General features: G+C 34.8%; 1 long non-coding RNA gene across 1 annotated transcript in view; it reads right to left on the minus strand.

Moving 5' to 3' along the window:
* LOC146591286 (uncharacterized) overlaps positions 1-2,445 on the minus strand; it is a 244,706-nt gene extending 242,261 nt beyond the window's left edge. Inside the window, exon 1 of the long non-coding RNA XR_014896854.1 lies at positions 2,384-2,445. This is a non-coding gene — a long non-coding RNA (uncharacterized LOC146591286). The remainder of the gene's footprint in view (positions 1-2,383) is intronic.
* Between the last annotated feature and the right edge of the window lie 3,246 nt (positions 2,446-5,691).

The following is a 5,691-nucleotide window of genomic DNA, read 5'->3' on the forward strand; positions in this document are numbered from 1 at the left end:
AAAACAGTGTAACTAGTGTATTTGATATTTGACTTAAGAACAAATAACTAAAAAGAAGAAAAGCAAGCAGGCAAACACTAACTTGCCATTCCACCTGGCTCCAAACAGAAGCTTTAAATACTAGCAGGTCTCTGTGTTCTCAGAGATAGGTTTTTTCTTGAACCAAATATTCACTTTTATTATTATACATGCTCACAGTCTTCTTAATGAAAAGTAGCCCAAAGTAATACACTGTTTCTTTCCAAGTCTCAAAAGAGGAATAAAATAGCTTGTGTTTTAGATTCCTAATGAAAAGGCCACTTTAATTCTTGATAAAGCRTACTGTCATTTAAAGAATTTCAGGATTTTGGTCTCCTTAAATTCCAGCTGTGCTTGGGATCYGTGGAACTCTAAAATTGAGAAATTAGTAATTTCCTAGAAGGTGTTCTGGGAAACTCCACTGTGATTGTTGATAAAAGGTCAGTCAAAATTCACAGTTATATAATAGTGAACCAAATATCCCATTTTTTCCCTTAATCTAAAAAAGAAAATAAACAACGACTATATTCCAATTAAAATCTAGACAGAYATTTTTTATTTCTAAATGGATAAGCAACTTTATAATTCATTTGTGAAATTCTTGAACAATACTATGAACCTTAAGTTGGACAAAATTGACAGGTAATATAAATAGAAGACAGCATAAAGCTAGAAGGCTCGGTTGCTTTCCAGCTCTTTTTCATTTCTTGATTAAGCATCAATTATTCGTTCAATAAGGTAAGGTAAAACCTCTCCTTTCCCTCCTGCTGGTGAATGCTTTCAAACCAACCCTGAATCAAAACTTCTTTTATTTAAGAATGAGTATCGGATAGATAAATATCACTACAGAGTATACAAAGCTTACAAAACTAATTAAAAAATCCTTTCAATAGAACAAGCAGTACAACAGAAATAAGCAACTATGAATAAACATTTTTCTTTGTCACCCTGCTGATACTCTGTGTACTAGCACACAGTCAGTAATTAAAATATCCTGAAAAAAACACATCTCAACCCGACTTATTTTCACCAGTATTGCCCTCCAATCTTCCATCCCTCCTAGTTTTCTTCACAGCAATGAACTGATCCTACAAGCTGTAACTTGCCTAAAATAACACTGCATGTTATTTAAATCAGCATGATTGTATATACAAAATGTTCTGAGTGTTCTTTAAAATGTGCTACACCCATCAAATAAGCAGAAAAAATAAATGAAAGAACACACACTTAGTACAACTTTTATATTGTCTAGTTATCATAATATTTTTACAGTTGTAGGAGACAACCACACTAACTAGCAAGAAGTAAAATAATTGTAAGTAGCAAGAAGCTACTACAACTGATATATTTTATAAATTCTTGCTAGTCTTTCAGTTGTCAAGTATGTGGACAAAACCTTGTTTTGGTGCTCTGAATTCAGATATTAATTCTAACTTATTTCCAACTATGAAAATGAATCTATTTACAAAACCTGCAATATTATATGGAAAAKTAGTTTCAAAAAAACTCTTTTAAAAAGGGAAGCTAAAAAGTCAAAAAGCGTGCCAATACTTCACTACAATAAAAAGCAAATGAGTTTTGGTAAAGCAATTACCATGGAAAAATTAGTAGAAAGGGGACTGTATATATTGTATATGCACATTAGATTGGCTAACCRGCAAATGAGTGTACACACACACACCCCTAACTGTTCAGTCTCCTGAACTAATTAACATACCTCAAATAGAGTTCACTACAAGATAAAACAGTAAGATGCTCTAAAAACACTTTAAGAAGTCAGTAAGGGATAAGGTTTGTTACAGTGGATTGAGTATAATCTTTACAGCTGGTATCCTTRGGTATCTGTTTAATAAAATCAGTGGATTTAATAATGTTGTGTAGAAATGCAACAGAATGAGTTAGAAGGTGTAATGAGCAAATCTGTGAGAAATGTGTATCTATCTATAGTATAATTGTGGTTATTTTGCTGAAACTTAGAAAGTAGAAGAAGGAAAACAAGAAATATTTTACTTTGAATTTACTGTTTTAAACCTATTTCCTATAATACCTAAACTAGYGCAAAACAAGAACAGTAGTGACTATAAAGTAAAAGCAAATAATGCAATGTCAAACTGTATAGTTTTAAGTCCATGGAGTTTTTCAATAACTTCAGTGAGACTGACTTCACCACAACTTACTTTTAATGGTAAGTTGCAATGCGATTCAAATATTTTCAGATGATTCTCTTAAAGTTTCAGGAGTAAAATAAGTTCAAACCTTTCAGAATTTTATAGAAAATATAGTTCAAACAAAGCCTATATATTATAGCATGAGACGGTTCCTATTGTCAATAACTTTATATTCAGAATGYGAGACAGATATCTACCTGACATTTCTTCAGCATATCTCAGCCTCAGTGCCAAGGAGGAAATTCAGTCTCAGAGTGCTTCACAGGAAAGCTTTGTATTTTCTTCGTCTTCTATTTTTATTATTTTTATCTTAAACAAAAGGTAAAGTTGTATGCTCCTAGCTTTGAAAAGACATGCAAAATTTTAGTACAGCAAACATAAAAGAAATGTCTTTCAGTTTTGTTTTCTTTCTAAGGGGCAGGTAAACATCAAGAAATCTCTTTAATTTTATATTCTAAAAAAGAATGTTTTATGGGGAAGAGAAATCAAATTACTTACCTATAATAGGAGACTTTTGAAGGTAGTTCCCTATTTCCCTAAAGGTAGCACTGAAAGATCTGTAACAATTCACCAGTTTGTACTACAAAGTTAGCAGGTAGAAATTCCGTTAATTATTCAGCTTTATTAAGAAAAAAGGAGACAATGAGGAAAATTAAAACAATAGGAAACATGGAAAGGAAAGAAAAACATCCACCTTTTCTCCCCCTGTCAAAAATCCCCAGAACTTTTAACTGAGAAAAACAGGTGAGCTGAGCTTTCCAATTAAAAAAAAAAAAAAAAAAAATGCAAAATTCATGGAAGAAGAGTTGTTAAACAGATAATGCCACTGCTGTGGAAGCTTGGTCCCTTGTCTATGAGGAAGCTGATGCCTATCATCATCGGCCAGGCGACCTTTCGGTGCGTAAATACCCGTATAGATCCGACCGTTCATGTACCTGAGCTCACCGAAAAGTCTGCTTGAAGCTGCCTGTGGCCTAAGGGCGCTGAGCAGCCCGGTTCTGCCAGCTACAGTTTAATGCCTTCAGCACCAGCGGCAGCTTCAGCTCATGTGCTCTGTTCACCCCAGCAGAGCAAAATGGACTTAATCACTACTTAAAATTTAACGATCTGCTATTGTTTAGCAAGACATTGTGGGCACGTAGCAAGTGGGAAGGGATCTAAAAGTATAAACRTAAACACCTAAACATCAGCATCACAAATCCGTAACGTAAGAATTTAATTGCTGATGCAGGAGCACAGAGCTGGGAAAAAAGCAGAGGTAAGAGCAAAAACACAGGTATGCATCAATGCCGAAAAGAAATCTCAAGACTAGTAAAATATACATCACTATTTTTAATTTATTCAGCAGGGAGTTAGGATTTTAATGTAAAACAAAGGGCTTACAAACATTAACTAAGACTGTTTCAATCAATTTAAAAGAAAACTTTTTATGGAAACTTTTAATTTCTAAAAAGCTTAAAATCAGAACAAAAATCATGTAAAATTTTAAACAACATTTCAGTTGAATCCTTTCAATTTTCCTAGCAAAAATCTAAAATCTTTAATATTTCTGCTGTAGGAGAAAAACAAGATACCAAACAAAAGGAGTTTTTATTGTATTTCCAGAAACACTTAGGCAATAGAAGACACTTTCAAAATACTGCTTTCTTCAAAATTATTTTTAGACCTAACATATTTTCCTATCAGAATTGGTCACAGGGTTCTCTTTCAGGCTTACTCTTGGTTTATGGTCCAGTGCAAATAAACAGGACCATGTACCATTTCCTTTCAGTGTTGAAAGAATATTCATGATGCAAAAGCCAGGCACWAACAGTTTAGGAAATACTGGACATAAATTTTCCTGCAACCCATACTGATATATGCATCTGTTCTATTTAATAATTCCACTCARATTGGTTTTGGACCCTTTCCTCTTTCAGGGTACAGGACAGATAGTGCTTCACAAATTTATCAGGCCTTCAAAGTTAAATACACTGTGGACCCTTAGCAAATTTTTTGTAGGTATGTAGTCAGGAAGGTACATAGTCACAGGAAGAGAGAGGATAATCTCATGATTAGGCACCTAATGCTGCTCCATGGAGTGGGGTTGCATCCTTGTAGTGGCAGAGCAATCATGTTTGGTATCCATAGCTGGAGCAGGTAAATTGAGGCATAAGTCTTTCACTTTTTTAATGAATTTTACCCTGTTYCCCTAGAAAAGTTATTATAAGCATGTACTCTGCAGTATGTACAAGTGAGTCCTCCACACTCTATTTGGAACAATTAATGTGGAAAAAGCACAATGTATTCCTCCAACATTGCAGAAAAGCGAGAAATGTTCATCATGGTGTTAATTAAGGCTTTGACAAATAATCCTTATTAATTAAATCAAAAGCAAAATCTATGCAAATTGAAATTACCACAGCAGAGGATGTTGTTAGGGATTTGAAAGCTGTTTAGTTCTGGACATGAGTCTTTTCTGAATGTTTCAAGGACTTTTCTTCACTCTGTCAGAAAATGCTTTTTAAGGCTACTCATATAATTAAAATTAGAAGGCAATCTCCAAAGGCTCCTCCTTTGGTCAATAAAGAGCAGCAAGATACTCCAGAGGGCAAACTACATCTCGTGACTAGTTTATATTCCCTGAGATGCCCTTCAAGGAGATTTTGTCTCCCTTCACAAGCTATACAAGCAGCAGAGTGCAACCTGCATCCCAGCTGCCCATGGCTAAGTGACACGAGCACTCCTCAGAGAGCCACCAGTGCTCAGATACTACTGAAGCGTGGGTGAAGAAAGACGCAGTCTGGTCCAACTTGGCCCCCAAAAGCTAAAGTTATAGCTGGGATCTGAATGTCTTGAACTGAATGGACACACATAATGGTATAGTTGTGATGATATACGGAATATCATTTACGCACGCTTTTCCAGTTCATCCAGAGACTACCTGGTGGAGTTCCTAACTAGTGTGTTAGGAACTAGTGTGTTTTCTGAGCATATGTTGCAGCTGAAATAGGAAACAAAATCGCTATGGTCTGTACTCTACAAGATAAGCACCAAAGGATCACCTCTCAGGCGAAATGACTCTGTAACAAACCTGCTTCATACACACATTYTTTCTTAACTTATCTTTTGGTCTTTAATGCATCCATCATAATGCATCTGAACATCTACTTGAGTGCTCAGTAATTTTAATTGATTATCGTAGATGGTTACCAAGAAGGTGTAACGATTGCATGTCTCAAGAGAACAGGGTCCATATTTGTTTAGATCTGTAGAATTATCTTGTCCAAAAGTAACTGTTAGAAACAGTCTAATAAAACCATAAGATCAGTTCCTAGAAGTGATGGTTAAATCAATAACATGTGCAAGCTATTATTCTGGTTGACATAAGCCTTGAGTAGTCTGTCAGCAGAAGGTTATGCTATGAAACATAATTAAAGTGAGATAAAATTGATTACATATCTAAGTCTTGAAGCTGGAAAGGTATTTTTGATTACTGAAATGTTTAATTTTTCTTCTGTTTGGA

This window comes from Rhea americana, unplaced genomic scaffold, assembly GCF_003343005.1.
Source record: "Rhea americana isolate MKP2758 unplaced genomic scaffold, rheAme1 scaffold_38, whole genome shotgun sequence".
Classification (NCBI taxonomy): Eukaryota; Metazoa; Chordata; class Aves; order Rheiformes; family Rheidae; genus Rhea; species Rhea americana.